Source organism: Manis javanica, chromosome 5 (genome assembly GCF_040802235.1).
Source record: "Manis javanica isolate MJ-LG chromosome 5, MJ_LKY, whole genome shotgun sequence".
NCBI classification, from domain to species: Eukaryota; Metazoa; Chordata; class Mammalia; order Pholidota; family Manidae; genus Manis; species Manis javanica.
In genome coordinates this window covers 60,897,290-60,915,643 of record NC_133160.1, presented here as the reverse complement: position 1 = coordinate 60,915,643, position 18,354 = coordinate 60,897,290, and positions in this window count along the sequence as shown.

Sequence of the window (18,354 nt, the reverse complement as noted above, 5' to 3'; positions counted from 1 at the left end):
GGCTTGGGGAGCAGAGAACTTGCCTCTCCACTGAGGCTATGAGGATGTCAGCCTTCACAAACTTCGACAATATTTCAACATTCAATCCATCAGCAAATCCTGCAATTTTATCTTCAAGACATATTTAAAAACCTGACTACTTTTACTCACACCATTGCCACCACCATGCTTCAAGCCATTGACATTTTCTTTCATCTAGATTTAGACCATGTCCCAGTAAATGGGTTGCTGGGAGCCATGCTACTCAAGCTGTGTAGCAAGGCTCAGACTGGAGGAAGACCCCCACAAAGCAGGGGCATTCGCAGCTGGCTCCCCCCTATTACCCACCTTGATTTTGTTATTCTCCATTATACCATTGGATTTGCTTTTGCTTGCATTGTTGCCAAGGGCTCAGCTAACCTTTGCTAAGCAGCAGAGAAAGGAGGAGAACATAAACTTCCCAGGAGCTTTTCAGGACAGTGCTCCTAAAGAATGGAACACGCAGAGGCCAGATGGTGATCTTGGCATAGAATACCAAAACCTGCACGTAGCTAGTCAAACACTGACTACCCCATCTCCACCTAAGTGGGAATGCCCCCCTTTTTTGTAATGCTAGTGAAATTAGTGATGGAGAGTTTTATAGAAATAGTTATGAGAGAATATTGAATAGAATAACTCTGTCTGACACTTAATCAATATTCTCATGTTTTCTTCCATTTGCTACTTCTACAACTTTTCTTCTTCCTTCCTAATTACAGCCATTTATTAAAACTTGTGCCTTATATGTGAAATTACCAAATACCATAATTTTCCAAGAAGTAAAGATACCTCAAGACGAGTGCTGGGCCTGGAAGCCACAGAGCATAAATATGCAAAGAAGTGAAAAGCTAACATTTTCAAAGAACATTACTTCTCTCTCACTTACTTTACATTTCCCTGTATGGCCACGGAAGATGGCTGGTTAGCCAGAGATGGGTAAGATTCCTAAAGGGAGGAATAACCTAAGACAGGCACAGTCACAGGGGGGCCATCAGGTGAGAAAATTGGGGCCAACAGAGGTGAGGCTTAGAACCTCACCCTCCCAGTTTTGAGAGAAATAGTCTACACCCATGGATGTTTTGTTGCCCTTGTCTAGCTTGGATTAATACCTAGTCTATAGGCACAACCTGATCATCTACACTTGCCTTCTTACAGTTCTAAATCATTCTTTCTATCTTTATCTTGCATCTACCTACGATAGAATAAATATTATGAGGAGATAAAATGTACCCATTGCATTAGAAATATAGATGATGATACCTGCCTAGCTAACTGTAGTAGTAGGTGACCTGTATTTCACCCTGAGCTGATAGACTCCATAGTCGCTGCTACAGACGGCACGCTCCTGCGGTCACATGCACTACTTAGAAACTGCGTTGCATAGAAACATAAAACATAAAAGAGTACATGTTGCTAGGAAAAGTATCAGTCAAGGAACAGAAAACTACCATCTGTCTAACACTTGACCAACCATGAATAGATTAGAAAGAAGAAGAAAGAAAAAAGCTTGCCTATACCTATTAATCAACTGCCTGTACAAATTAATCAACAGAACAATAAAAAATAATCATATCCTTGTGCAAAATGGTATGAATAAAGCTGTCATCAGCACTTTGTCAAGAGAGACCACCTCCATCTGACTCCGTGTCCTGTCTCTCTGTGCACCGACTCCGTCTCATCCTTTCGGGCTTCACACCCCCCTGCTGGAGCTGGACTCCGGCACTGGGCTTCCTGATGTTGTGCTCTTGTAGCCAACTCTTCACACAGCAAATTAAGACATTATCTCAATCCTTCTTAATATCCTCCAATATTTCCCCATATCACTCTGACTGAAAGAGAAACTACTTACAATGGTCAAAGACAGCTCAGTTGAGTCTTATTAGTGATCCTCAAAAATAACTATGATTCTGATTCAGAGTTAGAGCTGCATTTGCTGTTCACTCTACCTGAGATGATGTCCCCTACAAATGAGGGTGTCATCAGACCTTTGCTTAAATGTGGCCTTCTCTATTTAAAATTGCAACCATACTAGCAAAAGGTTTCAGCTGACAATGACTAGCTGACTAGCTGGTTAAATTTAGAGTAGTTAGCAATACCTAGGTCTTAAAATAGTGATAACCACAGCAGCAACAGAAACCCAAGACTTTGAAAAGAGGCATACCCAACTATGACATGTGCGTATTGAATGCTTCTATTTTTAATCTTCACAACAGACTTAAATAATTAATATCTCCATTTTTGGAAAAGGAAACTGAGTTTCAGGAGTTAAAAAAATGTTCCTAAGAGCACAGTATTTAAGGCAGAGGACAAAGTCGTCTATAGGCCATTCTGAATTAACACTTCATAAAGGTTATAAAGGACCTGCTAGTGAAACAGTCAACTTATTTTTCTTTATTATTAAAGTTTCCACATTATTTGACACAGTGAATATTGCCTTCCTTCTTGAAACACTATTCTATCATCAGATAAATAGGAAATGGACAAGATGCTACGACTACTTATTTTTTAAATCACTTCTCTATGTTCTGTGGCAGTCTAACTGTGGGCCCTGTGCCCACATATGCCCACTTCATGCTCTTTTCTAGATTTAAAATATCTTAACTTGTTTTCTAAGCCATTTTCTACCAAATTACAGAAATACAGATGAAATTGAAATATTATTGTAGCTCCCCTACATCTCCTCATTCCCTCTTCTGCCACTAAAAGATAGAGATGCTCCAACTGAGCCACCCTGGTCCTCACTTTAGAAATGTCTCACCTCATTAAAATTGTCACTTTTGAATAAAGAAAAGGAGGGTCATGGTCAAAAGGCCATTTGCCTTTAGATGTTGCATGTTGTAGAACTAAAAATTCTATTTTAAGTCTTAAGAAATCTGTTTTCTTTCCTGTTCCTTCTGTCTTACCATCTCTCGTTAAATATTTCATCAACTTTTGATTCGCAAGGGAACAGTTCTAACTTCTCATTCAAGTTTAAGTACATACCTTTGATCACACATTTAATTTTGGCTGATTACCATAAATTCTAATTCAGCACACGTGAATCCAGTTTCATTATTTTTCACTAGTCATTCCTAGAAATTTTCCTTTGTAGTTTTCCTTTGATTTGTAATGAGCACAAACCTTTTCCTGGATATACACACCAGACACCTCAGAGAATTTTTAAAGCCCTTTGATCTTTATCCATTATCACTATTCTGCTGCAATAACTTCCTTTTGGATGATATACACCTTTGTTTAGACTTTTATTTACTCAACATTGGTTTACTTTGCTTGGAAACTAGTATACAATTACTGTAGTTTTTTCAATAATATTTGCTGGTAATCACTAAAGTCAGATGATAAAGTAAAATATCTATTAGGCTCTTTAAGCCTCACCAAAACCTGATAGGATTTAAAAGAATAAATAATATTTATTCATTATTTGTTATGTATCAAAGGTTTTAATTTACTATACATCTTACTATCTAGTATGTTCTTATTCATTTCCATATATTGCCTACTTTAATTAATATAAACATTATTTTACTGGTTCTTTGTTCATGCTCCCACTTCTGCAATGTATGACCCCTTGAAAGATACATAGTGGTAAATCATATTATTCCTGTAATTATCCTCTATTAGGAGCGAACTTGGTAATAGAGAAATTCAATTCAATCACCAATGGATAAAATAAACAAGTTATTTCAAGGTCAGTCATAAGAACAGCTCATCCCACCCAAGCCAGTAATAGGTGTCTAATTACGTTTAATGTTCTAAAACTGAATAGGAAGGGCTGAATTGTTCTATGTGAGACAATAGGGCTAAAGTGTTATTAAGGAATTGTTAGAGTGTTACTTAAGAGGTACAAAGCAGATTTGATAGAAATAGAAGTTTTAATCCATCCAAAAGAAGTCAGGAGAAGGTAATAAAATGCAAGTAAAAGTTATCATCATTGACAGCTTTCTTGCCCTTAAGCCTCTAAGGCCCTGGGGAAAACACAGAAACACTGCACATCTGAGTGATCTGGAAAGAATGGATTCTGGTAGGTGGCTTGACTCCTACAGATATCTAACCAAGGAGAGAGGTAGCATCTCCCCCTATGATGTGTCACTAATAATTCTCTGGTTGGATACTATTTATATACTATATAGATGCTTTTATATGATCTCTAGAAGAAATAAAAAGTAGTATGCAGAAATTGCATGCATCCTAAACAGTAGGGACAAGATTAAAGTAGGGCAGGTATCACCCTAGTCATTCTACTTACCACTGAATTTCATTTTAGTATCCCTATATTAAACATCTTTCAGTTACGTATGTTATCAAGTGTAAATTCTTCTCATTGACATATTTCAAATTATTTTATGATCTAAGTTGTATCATACTTATTTACTTTTTGTTTATATTTTAAAATGTTAGCTTATTCTGTTTTCTTACACTGTCTTCTATTCTTTCTTTGAAAGATCTCCATCTACTTAGAATATGTTTTCCAATATTTCTAATTTAAGCCATCCATTTTGCTGTCAATGATATGATATTCTGTCATGTTAATCATTTCATATATACTTGTATTTTTTTGTAGAACACATTCTAGAATATATCATTGTATATAAGGCATGTGGATTGCCTATTTCAATAAATCATCTGCCTAGATTAAACAATGTTTGCCAACTATAATAGGTGCCTTTTATGCCCTATAAATTCAAAAGACTATAAAAATTATAGCAGCATATTAAGACTAGCTGTGTACTTCACATTTGAAGATGTAACTATTATCCACTTATTTGAAAATGGTGCATTTTAAATATTAATGTATTTTCAAATTTACTATACCAAATATTGTGGTCAAGTGTTGAACATTATGAAAACAGAATATATTGATAGCCAGTATTGAAATAAAAATTATAAGGATGTGAAATTTAGATTTACAAAGTCAGAGACAAAAAAAAACAAGAACACATGATTGAAAGGTTTGGTGCAGGTCAACCTGACTTTTCCAGAGACTTAAGCTATGAGACTTAAGATCCATAAGTATGAGACTGAAAATATGGCAAGTTCAATGTAGATACTAAGTGAGTTTCTGTAAAAACAACCAGGAGCTATCATATCTACATACCCAATACATTTAACTATTAAATTCTGACTATATTGAGGTACCAGTCATCATTTGGGGTTGAGGAGAAATCACCACTACAATAAATCATTTTGCAGCATGTTCCAATCACATATTTTATGAAGTAAAATTGATAATACTGGTCTAGTTCATATTTCTGTGGAAAATAACTAAATAAATGAATAATATAATTTGCATGACAATGTTAGTATAAGATCCTGTTATTTCAATATGTTAATATGCCTCTTACATATATTTCATTGAAAAGGAATAATTTTCAATGAACTTAATGTGAGCCAGCTATTTACTGGAGGTTTATACACCCTTCAGATGGTAAAAAGAGGGATTCTTTAAGTTGGCCATCCTTTAAATTTTGTTCACTGCATGACTAATTCAGATATGGAGATTAAATATATTTCAGTAGTCAGTCATTGAATGTAATTTTTGATGGAATTTCTTACTCTGATAGAAAATACACTTCAGTTAATATTAAATTTGACATGTGTACACCTGAGGACCTTCAACAGCCAACTAATTTAGAAAGATGATTTTCTGAAGACAAACCGGAGAGTAAGTTATTAAAGCAATTATCTTTCAAGGAGAAATGAGGAATCTTAAATCCCTTTTATCCAAATCTCAAGTGGTTAATACATGACTGCATGAATCAAAAAAGATTCTTTGGTTGTCCAAACTGACTGCATCTAGAGAACCAATTTGTCACTTAAACATTCCATCTTCTGTGAATACAAAGAACAAAAAAATCCAAAATGTTTTTTGCTTCTTCTGCATTTAGTCAACATTTATTACATTAATATATAAAAATATATGGAACAATTTCAGTTTCAAAATATTGCAAAGCAAATTAGAATACAAAATTTTTATGAATGTTGCCCTTCCTTACAATGGATATATTTTAATTGACTCATTAAGTCTGGAATTAATTACATTATTTTCCCTAAAATTTAATTTCTTAATACCAGTACAAGTATTTTACAGACAAATTAACCCGATGAATTTTCTTGCCACATGAGGTTGATGTGGGGGGAAATGAGAGGAAGAGTAGGATCTGGGAGAAGGGGTGTGAGGATTTTGGAGTGGCTTTCTCTTTGAAGATCCTCTGAGATTTCATTATGTCTTAGATGATTTCTGTTTCTCTACTTTCCAGAATAAGAGCATTCAAGTGAGAATAATGTAAAAATAGTTTCTGCTAAAGTGATACTAAAGTGTTACCTAAAAATATGGCTAATAATTTATGGACAACAAATGGGAAGTAGTTTTTCACCATTCATATTTCCTTAACTGGCTTTATCTAGACATAAAATTTGAATAAGATGCTGATGATTTCAAATTACATACTTTGAAATAATAACAATAATATCAAAAATTACTTGGGGCTTAATAATATTGATATATAACATACATATAAAGAAGGGCATATACCAATAAGTGCACAGCTTAAAGAATTTAATGAACTGAACAAACTCACCAAATAAGACATTACCATAAAATTATATACTTTCTTATTCCCCTGCATTTATCACCTCAGTCCTCCTCCTTACAAGTAAATCCAGGCTTTGAACTAGTTTTGAATCTGCAATTAAACCTTTGCGAAGTATTGCTTATTCTATCATACTTTATTCTACAGTGATGTTTTCCCCATATTTCCCATTCTAAGCTTTCAGATTTTATACTCCCTTCTCTTTGGAAGACAACAAACTTCAGTTTCGTTACCTGCTTAGTAAACTTGCTGAAAGCCTTATATAGCTTTATAGCCTCTTGTTAATAAGATCTTTGTTCAATTTATCAGGTTTTCAGCCACACATTTTCATTCAAATAACTCTTCAAGGATGTTGTAGTGCCAAATATTGGGCTGACATTTCTTGGATTCTCCAGATTCGTTTGCTTTGCTCCTGCACGTTTTCATTGTTTGGTAGTTTTCTAATACAGTCAAGCATACATTTGTAACACTCTTCTGTGATTTTAGGTTTTTTCTTACTGATAGTCTTAGTTCAAATTAGCCTATGCCAGAAATAGAACTAACATATTATAATGCCTATTGAATGCAAGGAAACAAAATAGGCAATTTATATGCTTTACATTTAATAATGTTCATAAGAACCCTGCAAGTTATGTAATGTTCAGTATTATAGATCTTCACATTCATCTGATCCAAGATTGCTTAAAGTAAAGCAAAACTTGCTCTTGAATAATTGTAATGGAATATTAAAAACATGACTACATACAACAATATGACATCAGTTCACTCTGGGTTTCAATGGAATGTGGTTTGGTAAATGTTTACCATCAAAACAGATATTGGAGAAACTATTTAATGATTGAATAGATTATTTTTAAGGAAATCTATGTAATTTTTTAAAAAACACATTTTTGGTCAATTAGTTACAATGTTCAAATTCACATTTCAAAGAAAGTTCCATTGATACATATCTAATTGGGGAAAAAATGTAACTAAAAGGTAACCAATATGTTAACTTCAGATTTTATAGGTAGATAAAAATTATAACCATAAAATAAATAAAAGATGTAGGAGTAACAAACAAATATGAAAAGTAAATGACTGAGTTTCTTATTTTGTAAGTTATAATAGTTCCCATGTAACACTTTTCAAACAGTAGTAATATGGATAAAGAGTGGCATTTGAAATGAATGACTAAAAATAAGGTATATAGGAACTTTTTTTTATTTGTTCAATCCAGAGTGATAGGTGTGTGTTTGCACAGGTGTTTTTGTAAAAGCCTATGTAAACATTATCTATGATTACATGATTCTATTTGTATAAACTTATTTTAATGCCTGTTAAATAAAGTAATGACTTAATTACTTTATTAATCAGGGTCTCCAGAGAAGAACTAATAGGATAAATGTGTGTATATAGACAGAAATTTATTTTAAGGAATTTGCTCACGTGATTGTGGAGGCTTGGAATTCTGAAATCTGCAGGGCAGTTTGGAAAGTTGGACACATGGGAAGAGTTGATTTTGAACCTCAAGACCAAAAGCAATCTGGAGGCAGAATTCTCTCTTCCTTAGGGAATTTCCATCTTTTTCTATTTAGACCTTCAACTGATTGGCTGAGGCCCACCCACATTATGAAGGGCAATCTGTTTTACTCCAAGTTTACTGATAAAAATTAATCTCATTTGAAAAATTCCAGTGTTTGAACAAATATCTGGGTACCAAGGAATAGCCGGTTGGTACATAAAATGAACCAACACAATAATCCTAATTGATGACTTTATATATATATATATATAGAATGTTAAACTCTGTTTTTTTCTTTAAGTGATAGAAGTCAAGACAGCAATTTCAGGTTGTCTTGTAAATTATAAATTCTAGTGTTTAGAGTAGTTCAGGAGCTTTATGGAAGGAGACATAAGAATATATTTGATTTCGTGATATTCCCAAACCTTGGTTGAGTAGAAAGAAGAGAGTTGATATGTCTTCAGAACCTTGGTAAAGCTGACATATGAACGATTCAAATGCATATTCTTCTGTTAAAAACTGAAAGGAAGGTGGCAAACAGGCTCTTAGGAAGAGACAGAGATCCTGTCAGAATGTAAGATATTTTCTCCTATAAAGAGAAGTTGACAAGGAAATTACACTTATTCAGTAAAAAAAAAAAAGGATATATCAACACAGGCAAATATGTACAATCATCCTTATTTATGGACTCCATATTTATATATTTGCCTACTCACCAAAATTATTGGTAACCTGAAGATCAATATTTTACAGCACTTTTGTGGTCATTTGTTGACATGTGTAAACAGGAAAAAATATTTGAGTGACCTGCACATTCCCATCTGAAGTTGAACAAGGTGGCTCTACTTTTTTCTTTCAACTCTCATACTGCTGATCTATTCCTGCCATGGTCTATTTATTGCCATAATTTTCAGATATTTGTGCTTTTTGTTGGTGATTTCATAGTTTTAAAATGCTCCCCAAGTGTGGTGCTAGAGTCCTCTATTGTTCTTAAGCTTAAGGCCATGATGTGCTTTCTAAAGAAAATACAAGTCGGTGAAACTTCTTTCAGGCATGAGTATGGTGCTATTGACTGTTCAGTATTAATGAATCAGCAATATGGCTTAGTGAAAACACATGTAAAACAAGTTTATATATTGATTAGGATCAGTTGATGAAAATGTTGAGACTAGAGACTCACAAAGACCTAACCCCATATTTCATCTTAGACCAGAGCAATGTTCAATATTTGCTGTTACAATGTTGCTGGTGACCTCATAACTACCAGAGATAATGAAAATCATGTGTGTGTGCATGTGTGTGTCTGAGATATCTATCAAGATATAGATATATATATGTATAATATTCTAATATTATATCATATATTAATAATATAATATTATGTATATATCAATAGATGGATAGGACAAGAAATTAGGGGAGAGACCCATTTTAGTTTTGGACTAAGGATTAATATATTTGATTTTCAATTGGTCATAATGCTTACATGTTAATTTCAAACAAAGTCACATAATTCCTTTTATCCTTGCATGTCCCATTTTTATTTAAATCAGCAATAATGATGTGATTTTATCAAGAAATAATTTAAACATATTAAAACTCATATTTTAAATGCATACATCTTTGACTTTTGACAAATATAAACTTGTGACAAATTTACATATGTGCTCTACTCTCAGCTCTGCAGCAGCTGCACCTCAAAACCATTCTGCTGTCTCAAAAATACATCTTATTCTGTGCATGCAAACCCTAGCTCTCTGTCATTGATCTCTGGGGATTTCCATATGAACAGCACTGGTACCCTTTCTACACAGTTCCCCACATGGGGTTGCTCCAGCTGATGACAACCAGTCTGCTTTCCCAAACTCTGATCTGTGCTTCCTCAGTTCAGTAGGACCATTTGCAGTGTTTGGAACCCTGTTCTCTGTGTTGCTACTGGGAAATTTTCCCAGTCACAGATTTGGCATGATCATAGGATTTGCCTGGTCTATTCTTTTCGTCTTGGCGAATTAAATCTTATGTTGTCTTTTCTACTGCCTTAAAGCAATTGTTTATATGTTTTACCCAGTTTTATAGTTTATTGGAGATGTATATAATATGTTACTGGTACTCCATCTTTGATGTAAGCTGATACAGTTTTTCTGAAGGATCTTGTATACATCCCATTTCTTGTTAGTGACTTTATTCCATATTCTCTCTCCCTGTGGAGATTTGTGGGGCTTCAAGGGAATCTTACTATAAAGCTCTTCCCATAGCATGCATTGACAAGGTTATGCCTTGTCTACATGTAAACTTTTCTTTGAAATAATTAGGTATTAGGGAGACATTCACTCTCTGCTAATTCTTATAAGGTTTTCCACAATAAAATTTAATTAATTACATTCTATAAAGTAGTGGTGTGTTTACCCAGTCCATAGTCATTACTGGGTTTCTCTGGAAAGGAGAGATGAGCATGGATTTAGGTACACAAAATGTTATGAGGAGTAACACCTGTGAAAAGAAGAGTAAGGGAGGAGGATTAGACAGGGTTATCCATATTAGGAAGCCCACATAGGAAGCCAAAAATTTCCCAGTAGAGGCATGCCAAGTATAGAAATGAGTAGGCTATCATACCACTTTCCTGCTTAGCCATTACATTAGCTGGGGGCCTTCCTGAGAAGAGAGTGTTCTCAGTAACCACCATCATGTTCATTCATCGGCTGAGGGTCACCTTGAGAATATCATGTCCTTGGCTTGTTTGGTTTTGGAAGGTGTACCAGTGTGGTGGTTATGAAGCATGCCCAGGACTGAACCGCTGCTAATGTGTCAGAAGATTAGTGAAATACAGGGTGATTGAATAAATAAGTAAATATTTTGCTGATGACAGAGACAGATTTTTCACTACAAATATGGGGGAAATGAATACTAGAATAAATCCTGTGGTGTTGAATTGAATTTGTAGGGAGTGGGGTGAACTTATGGTTTATAAAATTAAGATAGGTCAATGACAGATTGATGATAGATACCTAAAGATAAATACAGGAATAGATATACATGTATGTATTTGATTTCTAAACACCTTAAAAAGAAAATAAAACAAATAAACAAAAATTAAAGGTCCTTAGATAAGTGGCTGACTCCAGAAATAAGGCACAAAGAATACCAAAGATGCTCAGAAGAAATCTTACTAGAAAGTAAGAAAGTATTTGCAGAATGTCAGGAGTATGCTTAAGAGCTTTAAGGAGATCTTACTAGCCAAAACTGGGATAATTTCAAGAAAGAAAAATGTGTGTGTGTATATATATATATATATACACATATACTTCAGATTGTAAATCATGAAGAAAATAAGAACACATGACTCTAGTCTGATATAAATAAGTAAATTTAAAAATAAATGAGGAAGAAGGGGTAGCTCTACTTTATAATAGAAATCACAGCACCATCTCATAAGATATTTACTAATGCTTATTAATTAGTAATTTAATATACTTATTGTTAACTAACTTTACAGTAGAGGAACCAGGCACATACCATCTTAACCAAGTGACCAAAGGTAGTATTTACCAGTAATGGAAGAGATTGACATCATGTGATTGCTGATATAATCCAATAAAAAGAATACAGCAACACTTTTGATCTATTCCTGCCCCACCAATAACTATTTGCTTATGCACAAGTTATGCATAGGAGATCTAGTCAAATCTAAGTTGAGGGAAATCCTACAAAGTAAGTGACCTATATTCTTCAAACATACCAAAGCCATTAAGACAAGGAAAGACTATTCCAGACTGAAGGAAATTAAAGGGACAAGATGACCAACTGTAACACAGGATTCTTGGCATAATAAACATTACTGAGACAATTGATTTGAAAGGGGTCAGTTGATTAAATGGTAATAGTGAATTGATACTAATTTTCTGATTTTGATAATTATCCTATCATTATGAAGGAATTATCTATTTTTTTGCAAGTAAGTGTTGGAGATTAATGGAGCATCACGTGTGTAGCCTACTCTCAAATGATACAGAAAAGGAAAGACAAATGTGGTAAAATGTTAACAAATGCAGAACTTTAGTAAAGGTTATACATGCTCGAACTTTTTCTACTATTACAACTGTCCTGTGAATTTGGAATTATTCCAAAGTAAACAATTTAAATGAATAACACTGTTGAAAAAAAAAGTTGAAGAAATTTTTGGAAAAATGAGGAATGCTTGGAGGAGCATCTGGTGGCACATCACGTATGTTCCACGATTCTATTATAGGGCACTATAAGTCATTATTAGGATAATAAAATTAAGTAAATATGTGATTTTATAAACTATAAACCACTCTGTAGGTAATATTACTTAAAAATACATTTCATTAGTAATAATTCTCAACTTCTTGCCTTTCTCTTCCTGAGTTTATGTTTATAGTATAGAATCTGGTCTTTAGTATTTACAAATTAATTTAATATTAATTTAATTTTATTATACTTACTTTTTATTTCTGTTTGAATTTCTATAATGATTTCTATATAGTAATCCAGATGAAGTTTACTTAGTAGCTGGGAAAAGTTAACTCACTTTAAATAAAGTATTTCATTTATCATCAACAGCTATTTTAAGCCCTGGGAGAATCTACCTTATCTCTCTTACTTTCACTCTCTTCAGAGTAAATAGAGGCAGGTATTGTTATCACATCTTGGAAATAGGAAAATTGAGTCCTAGAAAGTTAATGGCTTGCCAAGGTCACTTTAACTTGAAAACACAGCTGAATCCATATTTCATGTTAGAATAAAGATTTTTAAAAAGAATGATTTAATATGATCGTATTTTTGGATATTTGCAAAAGGTTACAATTTTTAAAAATCAACTGAAAAATAAACTATTTCATGGACCTATAGCAATCAGTGATAATGATATTATGTAGATTTGAATAATATTATGTAGATTTGTGTGCAACAATGAGCCAGCTTGGCAATGTTTTGAATACATAAAAATAAATACCATAATTTCTCATTTCCATTTCTACCATGAACTCATTGGAAAAAATGAAAACCCTCACTCTTAAAATTCTCAGTCCTACTCTAATGACATCTAGTTCATTGCTTATACAAACTCTAAATAAAGGTAAGTACTAACTACATTATTGACAACAAGCTTTCATTAGACATCTTCACTGAAAAGTAATATCTCTCTGACATTTACCAGGATAAAATTATTTATATAACAATGTAAATTATACCATCTTGTAAATCATATTGAAATTTTGATTACCATGTTAATATAGTTTGTAGTATTTATATTTTAAAGCTTATATTTTATGTAGATAGTTATAGTAGCTAAAGTAATCACAAATAAATGCATCATATTTTTATCTTTATATTGTTAAACATAAACTTCTCAAAATTCTCTTTTCTATTAAACTTTTTCAATATGCTTTGTTTTAACATATTTTAAGCTTACAGAATATTCACATTATTGTTTGATTGATTGATGCCTGCTAAGGAGACATAAATAATAACTCTGTCCCACTTTAAAAGACAGCTCTTGGAGAAAAAAGATGGCAATGTGAGAAGTGAGGCAGAAAACTCCCAAAATCACATAAAACATGAAAATATAGCAAATACAACTAACCCTAAAAAAGCAACACAAAGACTTTGGCACAGATCACCTACATCTGGGGAAAAGAGAGGAGCTAACAGTAAAGGGTGAAGTAGAAAAGCCATGATCTGGCAGGACCTAAGTTTTACCCCTACCCCATAAGTGGGAGGAAGAGAAACAGAGCAAGGAGGGAGTAGAAGCCCAGGGTTGTGGAACACCCAGAACCTGGAGATCTGCTCTGGGAGCAGGAAACCACATCCAAGGTGCTCTGGAGATTAGTGGGGTTGGAAAGCAAAGATGGAAAGAATACTCAGAGAGACTGAGATTCCAGCTACTTGTAGAGAACAGGTACACACCACAGGCCCCCTTAGGACAAAAGAAAGGAAGGCAATTTGAAAGACTTTGCAGTAGCGAGAGGGACAGCAAAGATTACACAGAGCTTGCTGCTCAGGAGAAAGTCTTGGTGGACAAAATCATCCTGGAAAGCTTACCCTAACAGGTTGGGAACTTTTAAGAGCTTCAGATGCTCCATTCCCTGGTGGCAAAGCAGCACTGAGGACCCCCACTGCAGTACACAGCCTTCCACTTTGTCCAGGCAGGCACTGGTCACACTTACCTCCTGCAACTGCCATTGTGAAAGGCCAACTGGAGAGTGGCCCCATCTATGGCAGCTACAGGGACATAGCACAAAGGCTCCTCCCCATGCATTCAGTCTCCTGCACCTGGCAATGGATGCAGGTATTACAGCTGGGAAGGAAGGAAAGAGCTCTTTCCTCCAAGCAAGCCGTAGTTCTGCTTGCCTGTGTGTGATGCAAGCCATTTCTGCAGGTGTTCAGCAACTCCAGAGGATAGAGTTTCTGGGCATAGAGGGTGCCATTTACAAAAAGTTATTTTTACATAGGAAACACTAAAAAAGTGAAATGGTAAAAGAATTTGGTCCAAACAAGATTGCAGGAAGAAACACCAGAAAGAGGGGTCAGTGAAACTGAAATCACAAAACTTCTTGATAAAGATTTCAAAATAAAAATCATAAACATTCTCAAGGAGCTACCAAGAAATATTCAAGATCTCAGGGAGGATTTCAACAAAGAGACAGAAATTTTGAAAAATACAGTATCTGAAATGAATAATAGAATGGAGAGATTTAAAAGAAGATTGGATGAGGTAGAGGAGACAGTAAATGAAATGGAAATTAGAGAAAAGGAAAACAAAGAAGCTGAGGCACAGAGAGATAAAAGGATATCTAGGAGTAAAAGAATAATAAGAGAGATGTGTGACCAATCCAAACAGAACAATATTTACATTATAGGGGTACCAGAAGAAGAAGAGAGAGAAAAAGGGATAGGAAGTGTCTTTGAGGAGGTAATTGCTGAAAATTTCTCCAGTCTGGGAAAGGAAACAGTCACTCAGTTCATGGAAGTGCAGAGAACTCCCAACACAAGGAAACCTAGGGAGACAACACTAAGATGCATAATAATTAAAATGGCAAAGATCAGGGACAAAGACAGAGTATTAAAAGCATCCAGGAAAAAACAAAAGTATCTGGGAGAGAAAAAGATCACATAAAAAGGAAGTCCCATCAGGCTATTGGCAGACTTTTCAGCAGAAACGTTACAGGCCAGAAGGGAGTGGCATGATATATTTAATGCAATGAAACAGAAGGTCCTCCAACCAAGAATACTCTATATGGTAAGATTATCTTTTAAATTTAAAGCAGAGATTTAGCAATTTCCAGACAAGCAAAAGTTGAGGGATTCATCACACACAAATTATCTCTACAGAGTATCTTAAAGGGACTTCTCTAGATGGAAGTTCTTCTAAGGCTAAATAGCTGTCACCATAGAAAATAAAACCACAGTAAAGGAAGTAGACCAATCATATACTAAGCAAATACAAAATTAAATCAACTACTCCAAAGTTAGTCAAGAGATACACAAATAGTACAGAATATGACACCTAATATATAAAGAGTGGAGGAGGAAAAAGGAGGGGAGAAAAAAAAATAGATATTTCATGCAAATAATAGGGACAAAAAAACAGGAGTACCAATACTTATATCAGACAAAATAGATTTCAAAACAAAGTGACAACAGACAAAGAAGGACATTATGTAATGATAAAGGGCTTGGTCCAACAAGAGGATATAACCATTATAAATATATATGCACCCAATAGAGAAGCACCTAAATATATGAAACAAATTCTAAAAGAATTAAAGGGAGAAATAGAATGCAACACATTCATCTTAGGAGACATCAATTCTCCACTTACACCAAAAGATAGATCAACCAGACAGAAAATACAAAGAGACAGAGACACTGAAAAATGCATTAGAACAGATGGACGTAATATATGTCTACAAAATACTCCACTCCAAAGCATCAGGATTCTTCTCAACTACACATGGAACATTTTCCAGAATATATTATATACTAAACCAAAAAAGAGCCTCAGTAAATTCAAAAAGATTGAAATTATGCCAACTAGTTTTTAAGACCACAAAGGTATGAAACTAGAAATAAATTATGCAAAGAAAACAAAAGGCCCACAAACATCTGGAGGCTTAACAGCACACTCCTAAGTAATAAATGGATCAATGACCAAATTAAACTGAGATCAAGCAATATATGGAGACAAATGAGAGTAACAACTCAACAGTCTAAAACCTGTTGGATATAGTGAATGCAGTTCCAAGAGGAAAGTAAATAGCAATACAGACTTACCTCAAAAAAACAAGAACAATCCAAAAGAAACAGTTTAATGCACAGTTAATGAAACTAGAGAAAGTAAAACAAGTGAGGCCCAAAGTCAGTAGAAGGACATAACAAAGATCAGAACACAAGTAAATAAAATTGAGAAGAATAAAAAAACAGAAAGTGTCAGTAAAAGCAGGAGCTTGTTCTTTGAGAAATCTTTTCTTAATCAGAAATGTACAAGGAAAAATAACTGGACACCACATAAATACAAAGAATTATTAGAGAATACTATGAAGAATTATATGCTAACAAATTCAATAACCAGGAGAAGTGGACAACTTTCTAGAAAAATACAACCTTCCAAGACTAATCTTGAACAGGAAATCTGAACAGACCAACTACCAGCAATTAAATTGAATTGATAATCAAAAATTATCTAAGAACAAAACCCTTGGAACATGTGTCTTTTGTCACTGAATTTTATCAAACATTTAAAGAAAAGCTAATACCCAACCACCTTTAAGTTTTCCAAAAAATAGAAGAGGAGGGAATTCTTCCAATCTCATTCTATGAGGTTTGCATCACTCTAATACCAAAACCAGACAATGACACAACAAAAACAGAAAATTACAGTCTAATATCCCTGATAAATGTAGATGCAAAACTCCTCAAAAAAAATCTTAGCAGACCTAATTAAAAAATACATCAAGAAGATCACCCATCATGACCAAGTGGGATTTATTCCAGGGATGCAAAGATGGTACAATATTTTAAAAATCCATCAATTACATACACATCAACAAAAAGAACAAAAATAATATGATCATCTCAATAGATGCTGAGAAAGCATTTGACAAAATTCAACATCCATTTATGATAAAAACTCTCAACAAAATGGGTATAGAGGGGAAGTACCTCAACATAATAAACATCATATATAACAAACCCACAGCCAACATCATACTTCACAGCCAGAAGCTGAAAGATTTTCCTCTAAGACTGGGAACAAGACAAGAATGCTCACTCTCCCCACTTTTATTCAACATAGTTCTGGAGGTCCTAACAACGGCATTCAGACAACACAAAGAAATAAAACGCATCCAGACTGGCAAGGAACAAGTTAAACTGTCACTGTTTGCAGATGACATTATATTGTACATAAAAACTCTAAAAAATCCACCCCAAAACTAGCAGAACTAACAACTCAATTCAGCAAAGTTGCAGGGTTCAAAATTATTACACAAAAATCTATTGTATTCATATATACTAACAATGAACTAACAGAAAGAGAAATCAGAAAACAATTCCATTTACAATAATATCAGAAAGAATAAAATATGTAGGAATAAACCTAACCAAGAAAGTGAAAGACCTAAACTCTGAAGACTATAAGACACAGATGAGAGAAATTAAGGAAGACACCAATTAATGGAAACTGATACCATGCTCATGGATAGGAAGAATTGGTATTTTCAAAATGGCCATCCTTCATATTTAATGCAATCCTTATCAAAATATCAACAGCCTTCTTCAACAAACTAGAACAAATAGATCTAAAATTCATATGGAACCAGAAAAGACTCCCAAATAGCCAAAGCAATCCTAAGAAGGAAGAATAAAGCTTGGGGGATTACACTCCCTGACTTCAAGCTCTACTGTAAAACCACGGTAATCAAGAAAATTTGGTACTGGCACAAGAACAGTCCCATAGATAAATGGAACAGAACTGAGAGACCAGATATAAACCTACACATATATGGCCAACTTAATATATGTAATGGAGCCATGGACATACAATGGGGAAATGACAGCCTCTTCAACAGCTGGTGTTAGCAAAACTGGACAGCTGCATGTGAGAGAATGAAACTGGATTACTGTTTAACCCCATACACAAAAGTAAACTCGAAATGGATCAAAGACCTGAATGTAAGTCATGAAACCATAAAGCTCATACAAGAAAACAGAGGCAAAAATCTC